Raw genomic sequence first — 26284 nt, 5'->3', positions numbered from 1 at the left:
TGACATTTTTGTTCGTGTGTCAGAGAATATCTACATCTGGCAATGGGAGCGATCTATATTCAGGATTTCGTCCAATACAGTCATCGATCACATGCATAGTTGCTGTCCAACGATTTGATATTTCTTAATAATATATGATGGAAACACGCTGCTTTGTTTATGAAATGTGTAAACATACCAATGAGTACAGCTAAACAAAATGACTTTTGTGAGATATTTCGAAACTGTGAACACTTTTCACTATGTTAGTGACTTCGATCAAATTTTGCAATGTGACCAATTACTTCGAGCACAAGGAACTGTATTATTGATTCTGTGCGTTTATTCCAAAAGCTCACAACATCCCCTAGCCGGATATAACGTACCAACACAAAAACTATGGATGTGTAACCTGGAACGTTTAGACCGGTACCGCACTACAACGTTTAGTTGATCGACTAAAAATTGAGTCGAAAGGATTGAATGTAACCAATGAAAATAAGAAGACGCTACTGCACTACTTCAACTCTATTTTTTAATTGTGAAATTTTGTGCCGAGGAACAAACTGGCTTCAACTCAACTGTTGGTCAATCCTTTAGTGCTAGTGAGAAATAGAGGAAGTCACCGCACCACAACTAGATAGTTGAGTTGACATGAGTCGACTACACACTGTTCCGTGCATAAACATAATAAAGTGGTCTGACTTTTTACTGTTCCTTGTAGTACATACAGAGAGGTCTATATTTTTAAAAGCGAGAGACAATACAGATGTCGATGCAAACTTGACGGAAAATCTTATTTCATTGATTGAGAGCAAACCTCTTCTCTCTGGGGTGATATACACTTCCTGAAACTTGTATTCTGGAAAGTAATCAGAGGTCCCACTGATTGCAGTAGAAAGTCAAAACTTTCTATAATATGCAAACAACTTTTTTTCGGGTAATCTCGATGATCCTGGTAAAGGGTGTAAAATTTCCCTTTAAGTAATCGCTGACTAAGAATTGGATGAACCCAATACTTCTTTGATTGGAAAATGTCAAAGCACAAATACAAGCAACCTCTGTCACATCCATTATTGTAATGATCGAGACAAGGCCCTACAATGACGCAACTGGTAAAAAAAAATCGACCAACCATTTAGTTGTGGTGAGGTAAAACATAATTTACCTCAACTCGACAACACGATTTCAATTTTTTAGTTGATCAACTAAAAGTTATAGTGCGGTATCGGCCTTATAGTCCTATTGAGTAAGTGAAAACTACTCATAAAAAATGCTGGCTAAAAACAATAATAAAGAGCTGAGTGACGTCAATTTCGTTCCTTCAAAAGATCATCCCCAATGGCAAAGACAGAACCTGGGACTTCAGGTTTAAAGATGACGGTCATTTAAATAGATCGATATTTCAATGATGAATTTTCTGGCCAATTTAAAAAAAAAGGGTTATCTTTTTTTTTTTACAGAGTACGCCAGGGTACGGAAAAGAATTGATCTTTTACTTAATTGATTTTTTCGTATTTTTCTACCTTTACTTTTACTTGCTTGTTAAATTCGTTGGTTTCTTTTGTGTGTGTGTGTGTGTGTGTGTGTGTGTGTGTGTGTGTGTGTATTTCCTCAAATAAATCATGACTACATAGATTGTTGCAATTTTGTCCGGTGTACTCAATGATATATTATTGAAGTTCCATTATATTATTTTAATCACTGGGGGAAATCCGCGGCACTAGGATGATGATGATGATTACTTACTTAATCCTCTTCGGGCCTTGAGGCACATAGGGCATCCACCAGACATCTCCATTTTTTGCGATCGGCTGCTTTTGCGGTGGCTGTATTCCAGGACAGGCCTGCTTCCTTTAATTCTTTCTCCATGGTCCTTCGCCATGTTTCTTCGGGTCTTCCCCGCTTTCTCTTCCCATCTGCTGTCCAGTACAAGGCTGTCTTGGGAAGTGACCCTTTTTCCATTCTGGCCACATGACCCAGCCAACGCAATCTTCTTCTTTTTATTTGGCTATCAATGCTAGTGCAGTCAGCTTTCTTTAATGGATCCACTGTTCTTATTTTTGTAGGCCAAAATAGATTAAAAATTCTTTTTAAACACTTGTTCTGAAAGGCTTCTAGTTTCTGTATTAAGGAGGATGTCATTTTCCAGCTTTCACTTCCATAAAGCAGTACACTTAAAACATTGCTCTTGTATATTTTCAGCTTTGTCTTTCTCATTATTTGTTTTGATTTCCAAAAGTTTTTTCAGTATGCCGAAAGCCTGGTTTGCTTTTGGAATTATGTGCTTGATATCGTGTTCTGCATTTCCGTCGTCTGTTATTTTGGATCCGAGGTAGGAGAACTCTGTTACCTCTTCAATTATATGTTCATCTATCCTAATTTCACTGTCATGTTTTGGATTCACCCTAATATACACAGTCTTATCGAAATTTATTTTCAGTCCAATTTTCGAGGCGTTCTTGTGTAGTACGTTTAGTTTCTCTGAGGCGTCTCTGTGTGTACTGGAAACTAATGCGATATCATCTGCGTAGTCTATATCTTCCAGAAAGGATGTCAGTGTCCAGCGAATGCCTCTCTTCCTACCATCAGTTGTATTTTTCATGAGCCAGTCTAGAGCCAGGATAAACAGAAGTGGGGAGAGTATGCAGCCTTGTTTTACACCAGTTGTTACATTAAAGCTGTCTGTTAAATTGTTACCACAGATCACTTGGCATTGGTAGTTGCTGTACATTGCTTTGATTAAGTTGACTATCTTCATCGGTATACCATAATGGCGGAGTATTCTCCACAGGGACTCTCTGTGTAAGCTGTCAAAGGCTTTTTCAAAGTCGACAAAAATTGTGTAGAGGGGGCTGTTCCATTCAATGCTTTGCTCCAGGATTTGTCTCAGGGTAAATATGTGGTCACTACATGACTTCCCTTTTCTGAACCCTGCCTTCTCGTTTCTAAGAATGTTTTCAATGTGAGGTGAGATTCTTTTCAGAAGGATTTTATTTAAAATTTTGCTCGTTACGGACAGGAGTGTGATTCCACGCCAGTTAGCACAATTTCCCAGGTCTCCTTTCTTGGCTATTTTATGGATGATGCCTTTCTGCCAATCCTCTGGTATTTCTTCCTTTTCCCAAATGTTGGTGAACAATTTACTGAGAATTTTGGACATTTCTTGCGAGTTCGCTTTAAGCATTTCCGCACTGATTTTGTCAATACCTGGGGCCTTGCCATTTTGTTGTTGTTGTATTGCCTCGTGCACCTCATGCTCAGTGATTGGACCAAGATTAACCTCTACGTCCATTTCTGCTTCTGGGATATCTGTGTAAGAAGATGGGTCTGGTCTGTTCAGAAGGTTTGCGAAATATTCTCTCCATCTTTCAATTTTCTCCTTTTCATCTGTGATGACACTACCATCTTGGGATTTTAATGGTTTCTCTTGACCATAACTTCTGTTTCCTGAGAGTTTTTTTGTGATTTTGTATAGCGTTTGTGTGTCTTGTCTTACAGCTGCATTTTCTGCTTCAGTTGCTAAATTTTCTGCAAAATCTCTTTTGTCTTTCCTTGTGGATTTTTTCACTTCTTTATCCTTCAATGAGTATTCAATGGATAGCCTTTCTTTCAGTCGGGGGGATTTAGCGTTCAGGAGATTTAGTTTGATTGATTTTCTTTGGTTAATGAGCTCCCATGACCTTGATGATATCCAATTCTCTGTATTGGATTTATTGTGTCCTAAGTGTTCAGTGGCACTTTCCTGCATGACGTGGTTGAAATCTTGGATTGTCATGTTTGTAATATCTTGTATTGCACTGAATTTGTTTCTTACTGAGATATTGAAATTGATTTGGATATCTGGGATTTTCAATTTATCTGTGTTGAAACGTTTCTCCTTCTGTTTTGCTATTTTTGTTTTCATCAATTTAGTAGAGATTTTGGCTGTGACAAGATGGTGGTCACTTCCAATGTCTGCCAATCGTCTGACTCTGACATCGTTTAAACTGTTCTTCCATTTTCTGTTGATAATTATATGGTCTATCTGACTTTCTGTTTTCCCATCTGGTGATTTCCATGTCAATTTGTGTATGTTTTTGTGTGGGAAGAAAGTTCCACCAATAATGAGGTTGTGTTCTTCACAAAATTCTGCCAGTCTGCTTCCATTGTTGTTCATCACCCCTATGCCTTCCTTTCCAACGGACTGATTTGTTTGTGTATTGCCAACTCTAGCATTAAGGTCTCCAATGATCATGAGCATATCATGTCTTGGAATGTTTTCAACGGCCATTCTTAGAACATCGTAAAATTCTTCTTTATTTTCTTCATCTGAATCCTCTGTAGGTGCGTAACATGTGAGGATTGATAGTTTGGTGTATTTTGAGTTGTGTCTTGTGTATAAAAGTCATTCACTTATCGGTTTCCATTCCAATAGTGACTTGTTGTTTTGCCTGGCTATCAAGAGGGCAACACCTTCTCTGTGTTGGTCATCTTTTCGTCCTGACCAAATGGTCAGGTCGCCATTTGAGAGTTGGCGCTTCCCAGCTCCTGTCCATCTTGCCTCTGATATGCCTAGCAAATCGATCTTGTAGTTCAACATCTCGCGCTGGGATTGTGCCAGTTTTCCTGTTTGATATAGGGTCCTAACATTCCAGCACGAGACATTGAGCTTGCGTTTTGGTGACAACAGATCTGCAATCTGGTCGGGGGCGTCCTTTCGGCTTTGACCTCCTACCGTCATGAAGCCAGTATTCTGGTCCGCTTCTCTGCTGCCGCCGGTTGTGGATTTACGTCTGGTTTCTGTTTCTGTAACAGTTTGCTTTTTATGAGGTGGGTTGTTAACCCTACGCTCAACCCCCATTCCTGGAGGACCGGTGGATTACTCTTCGTCTGATCTCTCTCCTTTTTTCTCTTATTAGAGGTCCGAGGTTCGAGATACGCAAGCCCTCCCACCACGACAAGGTGATAATCCGTGTGTGTGTGTGTGTGTGTGTGTGTGTGTGTGTGTGTATTTCCTCAAATAAATCATGACTACATAGATTGTTGCAATTTTGTCCGGTGTACTCAATGATATATTATTGAAGTTCCATTATATTATTTTAATCACTGGGGGAAATCCGCGGCACGAGGATGATGATGGTGATTCTGATGATATAATTATCATGATGATGATGATGATGATGATGATGATTATGATGGTGATGCTGATGATGGTGATGCTGATGATGATGATGATGATGATGATGATGATGATGATGATGATGAATATGATGATGATGATGATGATGATGATGATGATGATGATGATGATGATGATGATGATGATGATGATGATGATGGTGATGATGATGATAATGATGTTGATGAAGTAGAAGAAGTAGAAAAAAAAAAGAAGAAGAAGAAGAAGAAGAAGAAGAAGAAGAAGAAGAAGAAGAAGAAGATGATGATGATGATGATGATGATGATGATGATGATGATGATGGTGATGGTGATAGTGATGATGATGATGATGATGATGATGATGATGATGTAATATCTTATCGTAAAATGTCATTACACTCTATAAATATTGTATACTGAACATGTCAGCCTACAAGAATTAGACAAAGCGAGAAAACATCTAAAATATATTCATTAATTGTTCGCCGTTGTTAAATGCACTCCCATCTCTCCACCTGTTCCTTTGTTGTGCATCAAATATTTGCTAATGTGATTGATAAAAAACGATTTATAGTAATAGGCAATCAGTACCGTTTATTGGTTTAGTACGTGTTATGACCAGAGGCAATAAAGAATTATTGTCTTCCGGAAAAGTGTGGAGCGGGCGCTTATATCAATAATGATGAGAAATATAGGGCATGGAGAATAAGTGCAAGATGAAAGCAGAAAATATCACGGTGTCAGAAAGCCAAACCGGGGTCCAATTCATACGGCACCCACCGCCCGGATGAGAGAAAGAGGTCGACTAGCAGTCGCACCAGCTAGCTAAACTATGGCTTTCAAACTTGGGACTCTCTTCTCTCAACTTCGGAGGGGGAGTCACAGCGAGATTAGGTCGCCCAACTCCCTGAATATTCAAAAGTGCGAGCAATTAAGCTATGCACTCTTCTCTGCAAAGAACAAGACAGACATGTAAAGACACTGGAACACACATGGAATAGCAACTTTATTGGTTGACAATAAATTCTGAATATTATTCTCTGTTTTCACCTGACACTTCTCAACACCCTTTATTTCGCATCATAGAATTATTTTAGTCAATGCGCGACTAAGAGTCCTTGATTTTTAGTCGACTGCCAATTCTAATGTTTATAGCAATCGTACTCGTTAAATCCCAACGTCACCTATGCATTCAAGCAATGCATTTCAATTTCAATTTAATAGTTTTAAATACATTAAATTAATTTGTAGTCGTAAATTGTTTGGAGGTTTTTTTACAAAGAGACGTACAACTTTATATCACGTAAGATATATTTTGAAGGATGACTAAAACCATTTAAAAAGCGTCTTTCTCTTGTCTTAAAACGGTTGATGAGAATTTGGTTTTGTCAAGGTGGAAAATATATCTAAATATATTGTTATTGTAATATAAAATCTATCTAAACAACGTTGTTTGGAAAATGTGTATTTAAAAAACCCATACTGATTTTATTGTGACCATGTTATTGTTTTACATTGATTTTCATTCTTTAGAAATTGGACTTGGAATGGTTTAATAATATATCGATATTGCATTTTTCACCTATGAGAAATCAAATAAACATTCATAATTAGCAGTATTTTCCTATAGATCTTTGTTGGTGGGGTTATGGTTAACACACTCTCTTCCAATCCTGAGTGCAGAACTAGGTTCCATAACCTGACGAACTCCCATCTGAATATATTTATATCTAACGAAAAAGAAAGCGTGATTATTATTATACCCACTCTGTTTTAAGAAAAAAAATCCGATTTTCCTAATTAATAATAGCAAAAACATAATTAGGCGTTCCTATTATCCCATTAAAAAAAATGTAGGAGTTCAAAAATATTTTTCTCCCTCACGAGAAAAAGCGTTCTAGTGTCTTCACTAAGAAACAAATCTGAACTTTCCATTGAAGAATGAGTGTTTCACCACAACACAATCTTCACACCTAATGATGACCATGACAAGGAAAAAAGAAAAGTTGCCAACTCAGTTGACTTTGACTTCATGTTTATTAAGTGAATCCCCAAATATATCCACTTCAGACCGAGACGTTTGCGTTGTGGAAAATCAATTTACATTGAAATTGAAATGTTGTGAATATGAATCCCGATAGAAGGACCTGCATTTTTCTTATGACTTTCCAGTTTTAGAGAGTCTCTGCCCCTTATACGTTTATTGCATAAGGATTTTAAAATAGAGATACTGCTGTCTGCTAAGTATTCCTGGAAACATCCATTTAACTTTTAGCAAAGCATTACTGTGAAGTAAGAATAGTGTGACTAGCAAGCAGTTACAAGAATGTAATAATTTTAACAGTTAATTATGGTAAGGCATTTGAGCTATGTGTCGCTGCTGGTAATCAAAATAATACAACGTGAAAGATGATTCAAATAACTGTGCTGTTTACGTAACCCTTCGCAAAAGATCACTTTGCATATTTAATCATCATCATCATCATCATCATCATCATCATCATCATCATCATCATCATCATCATCATCATCATCGTCATCATTTTCACTGTTCTCATCAGAACCAAAATTAATAGACAAATCAATTAATTAATGTCATATTATTATGCAATTATTGTCGCTTGAAATGCATCTTCCGATTCATTTATCTGTTGTGGATTCCTTCGATTTTGTTAATCCATTCAAACGGATGCATTGTTCATTAACTGAAAATTTATTAGTGGATTTCTATATTATATCAATCCATTTATCATTAATAAGTTAATCACTTGTATATTTATTCGTTCCCGTGTTATCGTTTAAACTACTACGTTCTAAATGATAGAAACTGCGAAGCTCTGACTCTAAACCGTTTTGTTATCACCAAATGTTGGACTTTCTATGTATGAGCCGTATCTTTTGTCCTTTTTACCAAAGCTCTTAAATAAACTGTTGACCTTTCATTTGAGCTTAATAACTTAATACATTGCGACTTTGAGAAAGCTTTTGATTACATTCTCCAAGGACAGTTCAGTTTACAATACCCAGACTGCTGGACCAACACTGAAATGGATACAATCTTTTTTATGTGACAGAATTTAGTAAGTCATTGAAGGCGGTAAAATTTCTGAAGTAGTTGTTTCTCAGGTATTCCTGATTAATAGTCCGCTCATAGCTCTACTGGTGGCTCTGCCTGACAACGTGAATTCCAAATCGCGCTATAAATAGATGGAACGAAATTGACGTCACTCAACTCTTTATTATTGTTTTAAGGGAGCCATTTCAATAATTAGTTGCCACTAAAAACTATCAATCAGACTAAAATCTTTACGGTTACATATTGTTTTTTTTTTTTTTGTATTGGTACGTTAGATCTGGCTGGCGGACGGTATGAGTATGATACCTAAACGGTATAGCATCAATACAAAAATATTCATTCGATTCAATATTCAGGCTCCATTGAACGATGACTCCACAAATCTAGAAATGAAGTTCAACAAGGGCATATGCAACATCCTGTCAATGATTTTTTTTAAAGCCAAAAGCCCAAAAGCACTCTGTCAATTTTGACCACTACTTTCACACACGGCCTACTGCCTAGTTAAAGATTATACATATTTTGGTCTACGGGGGATTGTCTTTTAGAGATTTTTGCCTCAAAAGAGCGTTTTCTCAATATAAGTAACGAACCAATTTTCTCAGTCATTGTCAATGTCAGTGTTATATTTCAAAAGAGGATATTTTTTTCATAAAAAATATATTTAGAATTGAAGAGAGATCTTGTCATCTTTCGTAAAATGAAATTTATACAGACTTGAACACATGGGAATCAAGTTCAAGTTTAAAATGTCTACACAAAAGCTACGGGGATAAAAACATTGAAGGTTAATAAATAACTGATTAGAGGCAACATGTTATGCCTGCAAGTTTTGGGCCAGTTCGATAATCTCATAAAACGAAATAATCAATTTCTACTTACAGAAGTTTTAGAGACACTGAACACAAAGCAAATAAAACCGAGCTTTAGAATGTTGTTCCAACTCGAATTTCACCCCGCTTCTTCTATTTTAATTCATTAAAATGCGTTTATTCTTGGTGCTTTTTGGTCACAAGATAAGTTTCCTTGAAACGTAAGTTGAATGTGCCTGAATTTCAATGCGTGCAATATCCATGACAGGAAACAATAGAACTTGGGAAGGAAGGAGGGTGGGAGTGGGGGGGGGGGGGGAGAGAAAGAAAGAAAGAAAGAGAGAGAGAGAGAGAGAGAGAGAGAGAGAGAGAGAGAGAGAGAGAGAGAGAGAGAGAGAGCGTACTTCTGAAAAAGAAAAACATAGCTGGCGTGTATTACATAAAACAGGGTGTCAATAAAGTATGTCCATAATTTCAAAGACTTATTATTTAAAAACCATTATAGATATTTGCATCTGTTTTACATCATCCTCTAAAATAAAGTCATACATTTATACCTATTAGTTCTCGACCTTCATCACATCACCAATGTCAGCAATATGAACATGAACTTAAAAGACCCATTTCTCTCCTTCGATTTTGGAATCATAACAGTGCCTCAAAATTACCTTTATGTAATGTGATTGCGTGAAATGAAATCGCCAAACTATCAGTGTTTCAAAGCCAAGTTTGACAGACCATTACAGGACATGAAAACGATTTTTTTAAAATAAAAAGAAACGTGTATTCAAAATTTGCTGAGACAAAAAGTTAATGTCTATAGTATTGGCAGATACACAAAATAGTTATAGACAACCTTTCTTTTTCATGAAAACCATTATTGTAAATTTCTATTTATATATCCTAGTATTTTATGCTACATCTCATCTTCATGAACATCGGCGAAATTAATTTTTCTCATTAAGACGGTGTTCCTCCAAGTTGTATTCAGGCCGTTTGCGAATTTCTAAACGACACGTTTCCGACAGATGGGACTCGTTTGCCTGGCCGCCTGGGTCACCAGACATTTCACGTTATTGAATCCAGGAAAAACTCCGGCCTCATGGGCCTAATGGCTATGAAGGACTATTTCACAATACCTTTTTCAACAATGATCGGCTTTATATTTATTAAAAGTCTCCTTAAAATATCTCCGTGGAAATAGTCTGAAATAGACGTGACATGGGTGGTATCATACGAGTAAAATATGAAGTCAAAATATTTACCTGGTACATTCATTGACCGGAAACAGTGAAACCATTTCTGAGCCATCGTCCCATGGTATAATATGTTATAATTTCCTACAATGCAAAAAACAAAACAAAACAACAACAACAACTTTGTATAAATTACCACTTTAACACTTAATTAGCTTTTCGGCATCCGGTTTATCCCACCGTAGCACCGTGTTGAGACGTTGGATCACATTTAAGTCTTTAAAAAAAACCCCCAGCAAATTATCTTAAACAACTTGGCTTTTTCATTTGTGACCCATTGCGTAAACCGGTGTCATGTGCGAATGAAGCGGATGATAAAATTGAAATTAGTTATATTGATGAAAAATGTAATCTCGTTAGTCAATTTGAGCTGTATTTTTCTATACTAACACACATCTTTAGTAGCTCATTGTCATTTTTTTTGAGTTATTCATTCTCACAATTCTCAGCATTAATATCACTGCGACATAATTTTCTCGGATAGAGTTTTCGCGGTGCTTCTTTCTTGATGAAATCCACTTTGGCTGTGTGATAGGTACCTATCTAGGAGTGGTCGTATCCTGTTAACAGTTATTATTGAGATCCGATCAACATGGCTGACACCTGTTGGCACTGAGCTTCGGCTCAGTGTATTTTGTCTAATGCTTCTCTTATTTTTAGAGAATAATATTACATTTGGAAAACACAAGCCCCTCAGCAAAAACACGGGGTCATTAATTTCTATACAGAAACCCGGAAAGACCAAAGGACCTCCAAAGAACATAAGACCAATAACCCTACTGAACACCATTCGAAAAACACTCTCCATAATAACTCTTAACAGGATACACCTATTTTTGCTACGATTAATAAAAGATAAATTTCCAATATCAATTCATTGCGGAAAACTATTTTAAGGTGTACATTAGGGTAAGAAGTGAGCAAAAGAGGTTCAATTTTATAAAAATGATGGAGAAACTACGAGTTTCGAAAGCGGAGCTCAAGCTCGAGACCTTAGAATGATATTGCCATGTCGTAACCACTCAAGGTATTTGATTTAAGATTAAGGATCAGAGGCAAAGAGGACAGTGCACAAGACGTGTATATTGTCTTGTATTCTACTTACTCCACAATATTTATGTTCAGATGCAAAATCCTATTACGAGTAACTAAATTTGGCTAGAAATGTCACAAAGATCACCGAAAGCCTCGTTGAAAATAACAATAAGGATATCCAACTTTTCTTGAAGTTTTATCACTCAGCATAAAATCAGGAGAATAATATCAAATAGTATGATAAATCCACAGTGGAACTTTTGTGACTTGTTTGTCTGTTGAAACTTTCAAATAACAAAATTGCTTGTGTTAAAGTGGTATTGTAAATAATGTCAATACTCTCCATACAGCCCCGGGAAGACAATGGTATATCCCTGTTTGAAATCCACTTAACTTGTGTTAATGTCAAATTGCAAAGACAGCGGAATGAGAGAATTGAATTATCCTTCAACCAATCGTTTTGTTTTAATGGGACTTGCGACAGAAGGAGGGGTTGGTTATCGATCTCAAGACTTTTCTCCCCTCCCCCCCCCCCCCTTCCCACCCACCTCCTCCTCCAACCACCTTCCCAACACACACCCTATTCCCATCTCATGCTTTTCTTTCCTTCCTTGCATTTTCTTGATATGTTGGTTTCTTCATATCTCAAGAAATGATTAAGAATTAAATGACATTCATACCTGTTTAGCTGCAAATGTCAGAGGATTGATGATGTGAAAAACAAAACGAGGAATATAAGGTTATCCCAGTGTAACATGCCTTCGTGTTGTTATGGAGTATTTGTAATAAATATGTATGTTAGAAAGTAAAATTCTGAAAAGCGTAATTATTTGCGCAGTTCATGCCGAGTGAAAGCGAAAATGTAGTAATGTCGGTAATCGTTATAATTATGATGATGATGATGATGATGATGATGATGATGATGATGATGATGATGATGATGATGATGATGATGATGATGAGCAAAAATAACCGGGGAATGGAAACTTCTGACGCAAATAAGTCTTCTCTACAATATTGAAATTGGACGTATTTTCAATTTTAGAAAAAATGGATTCATGGTCAATTGGAGACCCATCTTAAAAGATTGATGTGCTATTTAAAGTGTTTGGGTTTCACTTGGTGTGGAGGCTTATAAAATTAAATGATTAGGAATAAAGGCTGTAGAGAAGTGCCAAATGGAAACAGAAAATGAAAATATCACGTTACAGGGAACCAAGCCCGACAGCCAAATTGGTACGACAACCATCTGCTGGCTGAGAAAATAAAAGAGGGAGGGAGAGAGAGAGAGAGAGATAGATAGATAGATAGATAGATAGATAGATAGATAGATAGATAGATAGAGAGAGAGAGAGAGAGAGAGAGAGAGCAGTCGAAAGTACTAGCTCTGTGACACCCACCAGGATAGCACACAAACATGGATAATGATTAAAAGAGAATTTATATTTCTAGCCTAGAAGTCCACGCAGAGTTAACCAATGTTTCTCTAACATTAAATAAATTAACAGTGTTCTTTTTTATTTGGAAAGGACATTGTCTATCGTAAAAGCACTTTTCTCAAATTGCCAATTTGACTTAATTATCTATTCTAATCTGCCCTATTGTGACAATACACATTTTATCATTTAATTTGGGCGAGAAAACTTTTACTTCACGTACTGAGTCTAGGCATTGAGAATTTGTGACATGTGGAAGAAGGTCTTTTAAACGATGGATATTTAAAGATAAAAACGAAGGATCTATGATTGGAAAACAATATTGTTCGGGTAATCTCTGAAGTGAAATCCTGTGAAGTGAGGCTGATTTTTTGGGATATTTGTATTTTTTTCTTGTAATTTTCTTCTTGCTTTGTCTGGTACTGTTACATACCGACTTTTTCAAATCTTGATCTGACACCAGTGAGTGCCTGCTCCCTAATCTGTCCCTTGGATAGTATTCCTGCGCAAAGTACACATTGTCACCCATTCGCGTCGTTCTAGTGTTATGCTGAAGTGTGAGCAAGACGAATAAAACAGACTTTAAAGTCAAAATGACCAGAAAGAGGGAATTTACGTTAATTTAAAGTTATATGTATATGTATAAAGTTATATTATATACATTTGTTGTCATATGACAGGTCAAAACAGATAGTTATTGAAATTTATGGATTTTTTAAAGGCTTTTGCCCACAAAGAAATGATGATGATGATATCACTGATGATGATGATGATGATGATGATGATGATGATGATGATGATGATGATGATGATGATGACGATGATGATAATGATGATGATATGTAAGGCGGTGGTGATGATAGTGATAACGATGACGGTCGAAAACGATGCTTTTTTTCAATATCCAACAACGAAGTCAACCATGATGGTATAGCCGATTAGTCCCTCATTGCCGTACGATGATAATAAGTCTTCCTAACAACGGCAAATAATAAGAAAACGTCATCTCATCAAGTATCTCTCTTGATTTATCAAGCAAGTCAGCATTTTCAGAAACTAAATGGTAAATCTACGTACAACCACATAATTGTTTATATGATTACCATGACAGCATAGATTATTACTACCCCACGGCATACAAGAGCTCTTGTTTTCCCTCGGCGCCCGCCACGCCTTGCCACGCCCAACTGTAGTCACAAGAATCATTTATGTATTTCTATCAATCCATCCACCCATTGATTCATCTATAAACCCCTCTCTGAATTCGTCAACACCGTTTTAATCCGTTAATCTATCCTATCAGTCGTGCATTTAGTTCCTTCTCCTATTCCTCCCAGTCCTCCTTGCCATCACCCTCCTCATCCTCATCCTGATCCTCTTGTTCTGAACCATTCATATTAATGTTTATTTAAATCTAGTCCTCTTCTCTTCTATATACAACCTCCCCTCCATTAATCACTCCATACATCACTCCATCAATCCCTACCCCCAACTCCACACGATAGTATGTATGTATGTATGTATGTATGTATGTATGTATGTATGTATGTATGTATGTATGTATGTATGTATGTATGTATGTATGTATGTATGTATAATGTTTTCCCCCCCCCCCCCTCCCCCCTTCCACATTCCCTTCCGTTCATTAACTTTTAGAATTCCATTCGTATCAAACTTTAATTGCACTGCGTTTATTTATCTACCATTTCATTTCTCTTTCAGTCACCCCCCCCCCCCCTTTTCCACACGCTATCTCTATCAACTCAACGATCTATCAATACACGTCATCTCATCCCCTCCCCCTCTTTCTTTATCTATGTATCTATCTATCTATCTATCTATCTATCTATCTATCTATCTATCTATCTATCTATCTATCTATCTATCTATCTATCTATCTATCTATCTACCCATTTATCTATCTATCTATCTATCTATCTATCTATCTATCTATCTATCTATCTATCTATCTATCTATCTATCTATCTATCTATCTATCTATCTATCTATCTATCTATCTACTATCTATCTATCTATCTATATATCTATCTATCCATTATCTATCTATCTATCTATCTATCTATCTATCTTTCTATCTATTCCATCTATCCATCTATCTATCTATCTATCTATCTATCTATCTATCTATCTATCTATCTATATATCTATCTATCCATTATCTATCTATCTATCTATCTATCTATCTATCTATCTATCTATATATGTATGTTTGTGTTCTGTAAAAGTTCATGTCGCTAACCAACTCTATACCTTAAGTGTCAATCTATCCAATTATCTGATAATTGGTCCAACTACCTACCTCTCTATCTATTTATCTATCTGCCTATCCAAAAATCAACTATATTTACGAACAATAATATATATATATATATATATATATATATATATATATATATATATATATATATATATATATATATTATCGGTCTCTTTTTTCCTCAAACTCAAACAATCATTCATATTTCCTTTATCAAATCCATTCGTTCTTCCATCCATTAGTTACCCACTCCCAAGCCTACTCTTACTCTCAACAATTTCTACACCTATTCTTCTCCAATACCACCCTGCCAGCCTTTACAATCGATTTCCCTCCCCCATTAAATCTAAACATTTGCCTCGCCACTTAAATAATTATCATTCATCCGCACTCTCTGTCTACTCAATTCCCTCTCTGTGACATAGAACCAGTTCCAGACCCTGGGGATTTTTCATGAAGAATTCGCTTAGACGTCAAAAGGATTCTGTCTGTGAGGATAACGTAACACATCTTTCTTTCGTAATTGTAGTCCATACAAAAAAAAAAAAAAAAAGAAAAATATAATAAAGCTAATTATAAAACTTTTAAAAAGATATAGTTTTCAGTTTAACAAATGTTAAGCTTCTACTTTTTAAGGTGTAAACATTACTGAACTAAATGAACAGTTTCTAATTTTTAACAAAAACCAACAACAAAATATGTTTGAAATCTGGATTTTAGAAAAATGAGTTAAAAACTTTCAACCCCAATTAAAGTTTAGAAAAAAATGATAATCAAAAGATGTATCCTTGGATTGACTATGAATAAAGTTAGTACCAACAATGCATGATGAAAGGTGAATGGCAACCATAACAAGTGATAGCATTGTCACCTTAAGAACGAAATGATTTACCAAAAAAACAAAAATAAAACAAAAAAAAAAAAACAAACAAAAAAAGAATCAATTGATATAAAACGATGATGAAACCACATAAATTAGATGTAATTTTTTTTAAAGCGTGAGATTTTATATGTAGCAATTTCTACTAAATGTGTTCAAATCGCTTTAAGAGAAGTCACAAGCCAACAAGCAACTCTGAACATGTAGGAAGAGGCCAGCAGCTAGTCAGGCGCTATTATAATAAAAGTATTCTAACGGATAAAACGTGCACGGTTCGTAAATCCACAGCGTTACTATATGAAAGAATTATATCAAATTTATGTATTCAATGACGCCTAATTATCTGACAATAAGAACATTATGATAATCAGCCACTGATGATATGAATTTCCTTTATCCCTCTCCCATAACGTGATCAGTTCCTTTCAAGCACTAAATTATGATACTTTTCTCGTGCTACTACCAGAGGCATACATCAATCATAATATCTGAAAATGTCTTGCCCGCGTTTAAGCGGTTTCGCCGATTATATTAGTTATTTTCCAATTTCAAGACTCGCAGTAAATGGTAATGTCAGAGATGCTCGATCGAACTACCTGTTGCCACAGTGACAAGCAATCTAATCGTCTGCTTACTGGTAACTTGTAACAATCACCTATATCAAGTGACTGTCATTTTTAAAAAAGTCGTTGCATGCGTGCATGTATATTTGTTTTAACTGTCAGAACACTCTGACAGAGTCTCTTCGTGAAATCATCACATATTGAAGAGCATTGATTAAAAAAAAAATAGCTTTTATATAGCGTAATATCCACTAAATGTGCTCAAAGCGCTTTACAAGGTGTCTCTACCAACAGCAACACGTAACATGTAGAACGAGACATGACGCCTGTCAGGCGATCCTACAGTTTTTTTTTCCGGACAGAGACAACGCTTTAAACGACCAGGTATTCATTTTACACCTGAGTACGGGGAGAAAATGTGAATGAAGAGTCTTTTCCGAGGACTCAACTGTGCACTGAGAGAGGCTCGAACTCAGGACCTTCAGGGTGTGTTCTACCAAAAATACTAGTCAATTAGATATCACTCTAGCATCCTAACTTGTCTAATACGACTCAAGTCCCAGTCAGATACAGGAGAAAATTTTCTTTAAAAACGAAAAAGAAAAAGAAAACAAAACAAAACAAAAATAAATTTTAAACAATAAGCAAAAACCCACCTTTTCCCATATATATGTAAATTTTTAAAAAAGCCTCTTTCTCTTGGTACTTCTCATTAGAGCATTGTTATATCAAGCCGACAAATGCAATTGGTTTACGCACAGGGACAGAAACATTCTTCATCGCAAAGCATTTTCAAATACTTAGTTCTAAACTTGTTATCGCCTGATAATCAATAAATACTAAACTATTTGAACACAGAGAACAGTATAAACCAGATTTGAAGTAAACGTTACATTTGAAAATCGGAAAGATAACACTTGAGCATTTGAGTATTCATATAGATAGAGCAAAATCCACTTAACGTGCTTAGCGCACTTTAAAATGGATCACGAGCAAACAGCATCACTTAACAGGACGAGACAAGGCGCTTATTAGGCGATATTACAATTTTTTCCGACACATACACGCAGTTAACGGTCAGGTAGACCTGAGTACGATGAGAGAATGTGAGTAAAGAGCCTTTTCCAAGGACTCTACTATGCGCCGCTTAGTGCGGGATTCGAACCCTGAACACCCTTGTCCGAGGACGAGTGTCATACCACAAGACCACATAGCCGCACAAGAAGAAGGCTCAAATGGTTTTCCATCATTTGGATACATGTTTAGGGTCACGATAGCAAAGTTCGTACAACACTAGATGGTTTCGATTCCGGTTTGAGTAGTGATTTTTTTTTTTTCTTTCTGGCTTTTCTGTCCATTCATCGGTGTTTGGGTGACTGGGTTTATTCAATTTGGAAGGAAATATACTGAACCGGGATAAGCCCTGGCTCCTATGCTTCATTAGCTCAAAAGATCGTACTTATATATCTATTCCATTATTTGTACATCCCCTTCTACTATTATTTGTTGTTATCGATCAATGCCCATTAATTTGTAAACGTGTCTTTATTTCCTTCAAGTTCAAGTTCAACGTCTGTATCTGCAAAAGGCGAAATTACCCATCACTGCAGATTTATAAGTAGAGCATTTATATAGCGCGATATCCACTAAATGTGCTCAAAGTGCTTTACAAGGGGTCCCTGTTAAAAACAGCAACATGTAACAAATAGAACAAGACACGATGATGCCTGTAGGCGATATTACAATTTTTTCACACACAGACAAAGCTGTTTACGGCCATGTACTCATTTTACACCCGAGTACGAAGAGAGAATGTGAGTAAAGAGCCTTTTCCAAGGACTCAACTATGCGCCGAGCGAGGCTCGAACCCGGGACCTTCCGATCCGAAAGCAAGTGTCATACAACTAGACCATATAGCCGGACACAAGGAGCGAAATATTACTCATATTTCTACTCAATTACTACATTAGCTGGAAGTCAAATCGATGAGTTACCACATACAAAATCTATGAAATATAATGTGTAGCAGGTGGTTTAACTCAAATTAATTATAGTATTTACTCACCGGCATTCATATTAGATATGTTTAACTTTTAGAATCGAACTCACAGGACAAAAAATTAATGAAATAACATATTACACACTTTGAACTCCATTACGAGTTAGATGAACCATTCAAATGAGAGGAAACATAAAGATATGCTCATTGAGATGTTGCTTTATTTCATGTATGAACTCACCATCAGAACAACACATCTTAATATTATTTTATTACATCCCATACACACATTGTTGTAAGGAATGGTTTAGTCAAGAGATACTACTTAATCCTCTCCTTACCAGCCATTTTCAAGAGCTTCCCCAAAACTTCACACCCAACAACACAAAAATAGATTTTGTTATCACTCAAACACAATTGCAATAAGTTCTTGCGATACATAATTTCTTTAGCAAAACATGCTCTACAACACACTGTTCATTTTCTGTAAATTTATGATGTACAAGAGAAATTTGAATAAGAAAAATGTTGGTTGCATCGTGGCGATTTTCCCTATAGTTGGTAAGGAGAGGGTTAAATAATAGCCTAATTGACTCACATCATGTGTTGTCGAATTTCATACACGTAAACATGTGTCGTAACTTAAGTTATTTTAAGTTCACGGTTGGAGATAATATCTACCGACAAACTCTCATTTAATTTAATAGCAAGCAGATTTTGACTTAACGTTTTATCTGCTATGATGCATCTCGTCTTGTTGCGTCCATGTGGTCTTGTGGTATGGCAATTGCCTTCGGATCGGAAGGTACTGGGTTCGATTCCGGTTAAATCATTAAAGAGATAGGTAGAAAAATGTGTTCTCATATTTTTCGTGAATACGTTGATGGTTATAACGGCAAATAGGCAAAAGATAGACAGGGAGATAGACAGACCAGACCGGCTGACAGACAGACAGACAGATCGATAGATAGATAGATATATAGATAGACAGACAGATAGATAGATAGATAAATAGATAGATAGATAGATAGATAGATAGATAGATAGATAGATAGATAGATAGATAAATAAATAGGTAGATAGATAGAGATTGTCTTTTAATTTTGTTTTTACCTATTTAAGCTTGTTTAAGTCAGGGGGGGGGGGGGGATAAATTGGTGAAAGAGATAGATAGATAGATAGATAGATAGATAGATAGATAGATGGATAGAGAGAGAGAGAGAGAGAGAGAGAGAGAGAGAGAGAGAGAGAGAGAGAGAGAGAGAGAGAGAGAGAGAAAACAGAGTTGGGATGTTGCATTCGAACCATCTCATGTCCCATCCCACTTGTTCAGTTCCAGACTGGATATCGTTCATACATATTAATGACAAATTTGTGTTTCCAAGCTAAACCGGTATGTTGCCGTTTTCTGGGGAAAAAACATGTATTAAAAATCTTAGCCAGGGAACTTGTCCTTCAATTATCGATCGATTTAAAGGATCCTCATCTTGCCAAAAACTCTCAAACCTGGGACTTCACGAAGTCCCAGGTTTGAGAGTGTTTGCCAAGATGAGGGTCATTATAATCAATCGATATTTGAAGGACGTGTTTTCTGGGAAAAATTTCAAATAGGTGTTTTTTAGAGGGCGGCATTATAGAATAAATGGCCAATCGTTATAGAGCAAGGCTCAGAAATCGAGCGCGTGCGGAAATGACTTTTTTTCCAACTGAACAAAAAAAATCTCATGAGAATTTGGAATAATTTACATCATAATTCATTCACATCACAGTTTTGCTTCACAACTTCCACCACTCTCTCAGGAATAGAAATAAGCAATACTGTTGCTATTGAGCTTTATTTATTTACAAGTCTGTCATTGTGTGTGTTGTTTTAAACGGTTTCTTAACAACGACAATAATAAAAAGAAGCGTGTATTAAAATTGCGTACGAATGTGTATCAATGAGCTATAATATGTTTGTTTTGTTATTATCATCAATATTTTTTTAATTTTGTGAATACTGCTCTACGTGAATCTTTTTCAGCCAAACTCTTAGCATTGCCACAATTCTACATTATGTGCAAAGAAAGGATAAATTAAACTACAAATTTCACTTTCATAGACATGATAAAAACCATTCGGATTTGTATTTTAATCCTCAGAAAAATGGTTCTCAATACCCTGACATAACGCATTTTATATTTTAGACAGCTTTCGGATCAAATTGTTAGTCGGTTTGGAGGTCATTATATAAAAGGTTTGAGAAAGTAACTTGGACGCCGTTTTTTTAATATACTAAACGAGTTTTAAGCAAATAGTATTCATTTTAAAGACTAGGTATTCTATTGTCCCTCAAATATCGATCGACTAAACATGTGAAACGACCCATGCAAACGTTTTATGAATACAATATATATATATATATATATATATATATATATATATATATATATATATATATATATATATATATATATATATATATATATATATATACATGTATATATATATATATATATATATATATATATATATGGAGAGAGAGAGAGAGAGAGAGAGAGAGAGAGAGAGAGAGAGAGAGAGAGAGAGAGAGAGAGAACTAACTTCACAACTAAAGAGGTAATCAATGAATAACTTCAAGAAGCAATGAACAGTAAAACACATCCGGCACCTATTAAACGAACTAGAATGACAAAACTAGGTTGGAAATTCATACATCGAGAAAGAAATATATATTGAATTATGACTTAGACTTCAGGTAATGTCTGTAATGATGGCACACTCCGTCTTGTCGAAAATTACTGTTTAATAGGGTGCTGGTATGCTGCAGAACTCTGACAAGACGCCTTTTCAGGACTCAGACGAAAATAAAATGAGCTTTTATACACCGTAATGTCCACTAAATGTACTCAAGGCGCTTTGCAAGGTTTCACAAATCAACTGCCACATTTAACATAGAGGACAAGACATAGCACGTATACGGAGCTATTACAATTTTTTAAAAATTTGACAAGGACATAAAGCCTTTTTCAATGACTCAACCTTGCGCCGGCCTGAACGGGAATCGAACTATAAAGATCTACGGATCTGTCGGCATGTGACATTCAACAACATTACAAAGCCGCATTTTTATTATTAATGACTTTTTTGACGGGTCATCTTAATCTTGTTATTTATATAATGTGGCCCTTTTTCTGTCTGAAAAGAAATTTTATCAGTCAGTTCGCAATCGGTACTATCCCGAAAGCTCACTTAGCAGACTACCTACCATCTGACATACGAAAACTGAGTTGAAATCTGCATGGAGTGGTTAACTTTTTATCCCTCTTTCTACCGAACAGTGATTGGGAAGCATCTTCTATGAGCTCTGACTAAAATCATTTTACGATAGACCCGTTTCCCGTCCAAAGATAACAAGCCACATAAAGAGGGATACACTTCAACTCTGTTGGTTTGCTGGCTCGAATAGACTACATTAAATTGTTTCCTCAATTTAAGACCCCCCCCACCCCCCACCCCCCCCCACCCCCCCCCCCCCCCCCCCCCCTCCCTGCCTCTGCTCCACGATGCCTTCAAATTAGACCTATCTTCACATCAAACTCCTATCCATAATAACCATTATACATGATTTAACTTGCAACCACCAACCCTTTACTTTTGCCTCTCACAATAACCTTTGTACCATAAAAAGGAGAAAAAAGAACAACATAAAAGTAGAATGATTAAAGCAGGCCTTGGACTTAAGTTTCGAGATGAATCATTCATTTTGTATTGACATAACGTGTCAACAGATTTGGCATAAATAAAATTGTTAATGTCACACCAACCCCATTCAATCTGTCTATAGTCCTTACTTTTATCTGATTGTCAATGACTTTATCTGTTTAAACTCTTCGTTCTCCATTTACGTAGGGCGTTATTTACATACACAAATAATATCCTCAAAAGTGACGTCGAGCTTTTAATCGGAAAAAAAATTAAACAATACAAATACACCATAGATATAGCCTTCATTTAAAATCCGATGGAATTTTAAAAAAGTAATAGCCACAACCATCTGGATGAAACCTGCTACTTAAATGAAAAACATACGCAACGCAGAATTGATTCATTGTAATATGCATTGAACGTGGCCTCACGTAGTGATGCGCTAAATAAATGTCACGAATATGATTTTCCATTCCATCCTTGTTAAAAAAAAACAATAAATGCGTATGTTAATTGATTTGCGTGAGCGGTCTTTGGGAAAAAAATCTGATTCCATTTAATTGTAACATAAAACTACTCATTCTTTGTCCTCCCGACGAACGAACACGGAAATGATAAAAAAAAACTCGGCCAATCAAAAGAAGCTTCACCACAAAACGCGCTATGTCAGCTATCCATAATTTAGAGACAATTAAAAAAAAAAAAACTATACATTATCATATGGCGAATTTTCAGTCTCACTATGGCGAATGCGCATCATAGTTTTTTATTTATTCAACACCAGGCCAAACATGAGTGAACTTCCCATTTCTTACAGTACAGATTGTCTATTGTGTGCCCATTTTTCATCGCAATCTTGAAATATCCATCGCTGCCTAAAGCCAAGAAGTCAGGAGGAGCAATTATTAAAGGAAGAAGAATGAGAAGATGAAGAAAGGAAGAATTGGGGAAGGAGAGGGATATGAGGAGGGACAGATGATAGAGGAGAAGAAGAAGAAGAATGAAGAGGATGAGTCGGAGGAGGAGGAGATGAGGAGGATGAGGGGGGAGCGAGAAGAAGAAGAAGAAGAAGAAGAAGAAGAAGAAGAAGAAGAAGAAGAAGAAGAAGAAGAAGAAGAAGAAGAAGAAGAAGAAGAAGAAGAGCAGTAACAAAGACCAGCATATAGGGCGGTTTGTAACGAAACTGCTAATAATTTATTCTGACTGTTGATTCCAGAGTTAATTTCAACAAGAGCTGCTGCTCGAACTAAAAATCTGGGCCTAGCACCAGGACAGACAATGGGGAATATCTGGGGCATTGTGGGCGGTCAGTCAAAATCACACCCTAAACCAGACGTCGTGTCGTTGTAACTGGGGGAATTGTTGGGACTAGGACATCAATCATCCACTTAGAAATGGAGTTGGGCCAAGTAAAAAAAAAACAATTAGGTTAAAACATGTCTTTGTTTTGACTGCCTCAAAAGTAAATAAAACGACATGCACATAAATTCTAAAGCATTTAGTATGAGTTGAGCCAAAATGGGATTGGTGAAATACGTTTGTTTGTGCTTAGAGTGAGAGTAAAACTCTTTTCATTCGCTATGCGTTTAATCTCTGATGAGGAAAATCCTAACATTATGGTTATGGCAATATTATGATGTGTTTGTGTACGTATGCACGTGCCTGTGTATATGTGGACGCTATGAAATTCTATATTAATACATTAAGAGTATATATCAATAAATATGGAAATAAAGGGGGAGGGGGTTGACCTCATCAAGATAGACACATGTGGTTAGTTCTTTTATTTTAAAATCCATCCAATTCCATTCGTTTTCCTCTTTCTTACTCTAATTTCTTTCTTTTTAAAAACCCAACCAATTTTATTGTTCTTTTATTTTCAATTATAAATGTGTTTCCTTCGTTCATAAATACTTCATTTTGACACATATAAGAAAATGAATAAACGAATGACTAAACGAATTTATATGTTTGAAATTCGTTATTCGCGCATACATTTCAACTTGAAATTCATATAGACGTCTTATAGTATTATTCTTTGTTCGCCATTATATATTTTCAGTCATCTATATTTTACACTGTTTCGAATCAACCACTCTTGTAATATCATGTATCAGTAGCAAAAATGCTTCGTGGTTTGACATGTGCACATAAAGAAATAAAAATCAAGGTAATTACATCGTTCATTTTGAAATCATCCTGCCCAGCATGCATTATCTTCTGAATTACTCATAAATAGGGAGTACTATCTATTTCAACTTCCAGAAAACAAAAAACGAGGATAAGGATTGGCGGGCCGCTGACAGAGTTAATCGTTCTTTTTCATAGGGAGGAATTCTAACAAGGTAGTCATCAATCAATTGTGGTATAAACGTAAAGAGCCAAACCAATTTCTTTGTTTGGCTCTCTGTAATCAATCAGTAAAGTTCGTGGCATGGTACCATGTGAGTCAAGTCTTGGATGTGAGCAAGATGTAAAGAAGGAAGCCGGGGGTTTGTGTGTCTGTGAAAGCGCTGTGTATGAATGTGAGGCATGTGTATTTGTGAATAGGGTCTAGATTGTGAAGGGAATTTGTCGGATGTTAATTTAGCACTTTGAGACTTCGTATATAGTCTCTCAAACTTCAGAAGTATTTAATTATGAAATTCTTTTTTCATCTTAAATTCAATTTTCGGAATCTGGTTCATACAACATCGTACTGAATTGACGTTGTGGCTTACGTGTAGAACGTGGAATTTATCTAGAAAACTACGCCTTTCAGCGTCGCCTAGGCATTCCATCAAGGAATATAGATAAACGACTGATGTCAACAGAAATCACCCATGTTTTCCGAAGTGCGCAAATTCGGGGGTTAATAATCTTGGCCAAGGAAAAAAAACGAAAGTACCTGAAGCGGATCACTAATCCGATAACTTCGGGATGATAGTGTAATGCCTTAACTACTCGGGCACCACCAGCAAAAGGAAATAATATTATTATGACTTACATTTCAGAAAAGTTCTACAAAATACTGTACATGGTGGTTATGCCCGCATAGCACACATTATAGGTTGACAAGTTAATTTCCAATAAGTTACACATTGTTTTCTGAATCTTCGATCTTGGTCCCTTTGCGTGTGAAGCGAGTGCTCTACCAACTGAGCTATCGGGACCCCCAGTTTTCTGTATATCGATATATAATTTAATTTTAGCATTTTATACTAGTTCTATGTCTTGACATCCTCATTAAGTTACTATTATCTATCTATTATGGTTCTCTTCTCACCATAGCTTCGCATTCATTGTATGATTTGATAATGAGATAAATTTTAAGAATCTAGAAAGTAAAAAAATTGTCATCATCATTTATAACAAAAAAAGGCCGTGTCGTTAATCTGCACGCTGTATTTTGATGAAATGACAACGACAATGATAATGGTGATGATGATGCTGATGATGATGATGATGATGATGATGATGATGATGATGATGATGATGATTATGGTGGTAGTGGTGGTGGTGTTGGCAATGAAGAACACGGATAAAAGTAAAATATTTTACAGTGAAAATAAAATAATAATTTAACAAAACCTAAATGAAGTACCTGAGTAAATCGTCCGCTTAACAATACAAATCGTAAAAGTAATGACAGATTAATGATTGAAGAGACGAGAGACTAAAAAAATAAATAGACAAAGCAAGCAGAATAGGCGTTATCACTCACCACGTTTAGAAATTATCAGTAGCACAATCACTAAAAACAAAAATTAATAAAAACACAAAAGAAATTTCCTCTTTGCAATAATCTCTGAAGTAGCTCCTTCACAAACTACTGAACTAGATACCACGCTAGTAGTCTAACAGCAACAGCTACAACAGCAGCAGCAAACGGCAAAGAGAAGTAGCATAGCGTTTCAATCGGCGCTCCTATGTTACAGCAATTTGTGGTGTAACGTTTCACCTCTCAACTCGTGGGAAGGCTGCGAGGAAAAATAATAAATGGAATTTCACAACTCACAATATCAGCAACAGCAGGCTTTGTGCGAATGAATGCCTGTGTGCTTTATGAGGATAGACAGATGAATGTGTGCGCAGACAGAAAGAATGAATTAACGTACGAATGCAAACTGGGGTCTTGATGGAATTTAACATTTTTATTTTA

General features: G+C 36.1%; 1 protein-coding gene and 1 long non-coding RNA gene across 12 annotated transcripts in view; both read right to left on the bottom strand.

The window, feature by feature from the left end:
* The window catches only part of LOC144958845 (uncharacterized), a 155131-nt gene extending 153026 nt beyond the window's left edge, over positions 1-2105 (bottom strand). The window contains exon 1 of the long non-coding RNA XR_013642526.1: positions 1725-2105. This is a non-coding gene — a long non-coding RNA (uncharacterized LOC144958845). The remainder of the gene's footprint in view (positions 1-1724) is intronic.
* LOC144958789 (uncharacterized) overlaps positions 1-26284 on the bottom strand; it is a 125737-nt gene that overhangs the window by 22755 nt on the left and 76698 nt on the right. Inside the window, exon 1 of one of the 11 annotated variants that reach the window (XM_078891018.1) lies at positions 25847-26033. The exons of 5 other annotated variants lie outside the window; for them this stretch is intronic. The gene's annotated coding sequence lies outside the window, so the exon portion shown is untranslated. Of the gene's footprint in view, positions 1-9079; positions 9177-11370; positions 11657-18522; positions 18654-19761; positions 19784-25726; positions 25788-25846; positions 26034-26284 lie in introns of those variants that run through there. 5 more of the 11 variants (XM_078891048.1, XM_078891067.1, XM_078891058.1 and 2 more) reach the window with 5 other exon arrangements.

This window comes from Berghia stephanieae, chromosome 1, assembly GCF_034508935.2.
Source record: "Berghia stephanieae isolate SIO BIC M18660-M18661 chromosome 1, UCSD_Bste_1.3, whole genome shotgun sequence".
Classification (NCBI taxonomy): Eukaryota; Metazoa; Mollusca; class Gastropoda; order Nudibranchia; family Aeolidiidae; genus Berghia; species Berghia stephanieae.
This window is presented reverse-complemented; position numbering and strand designations above follow the sequence as displayed.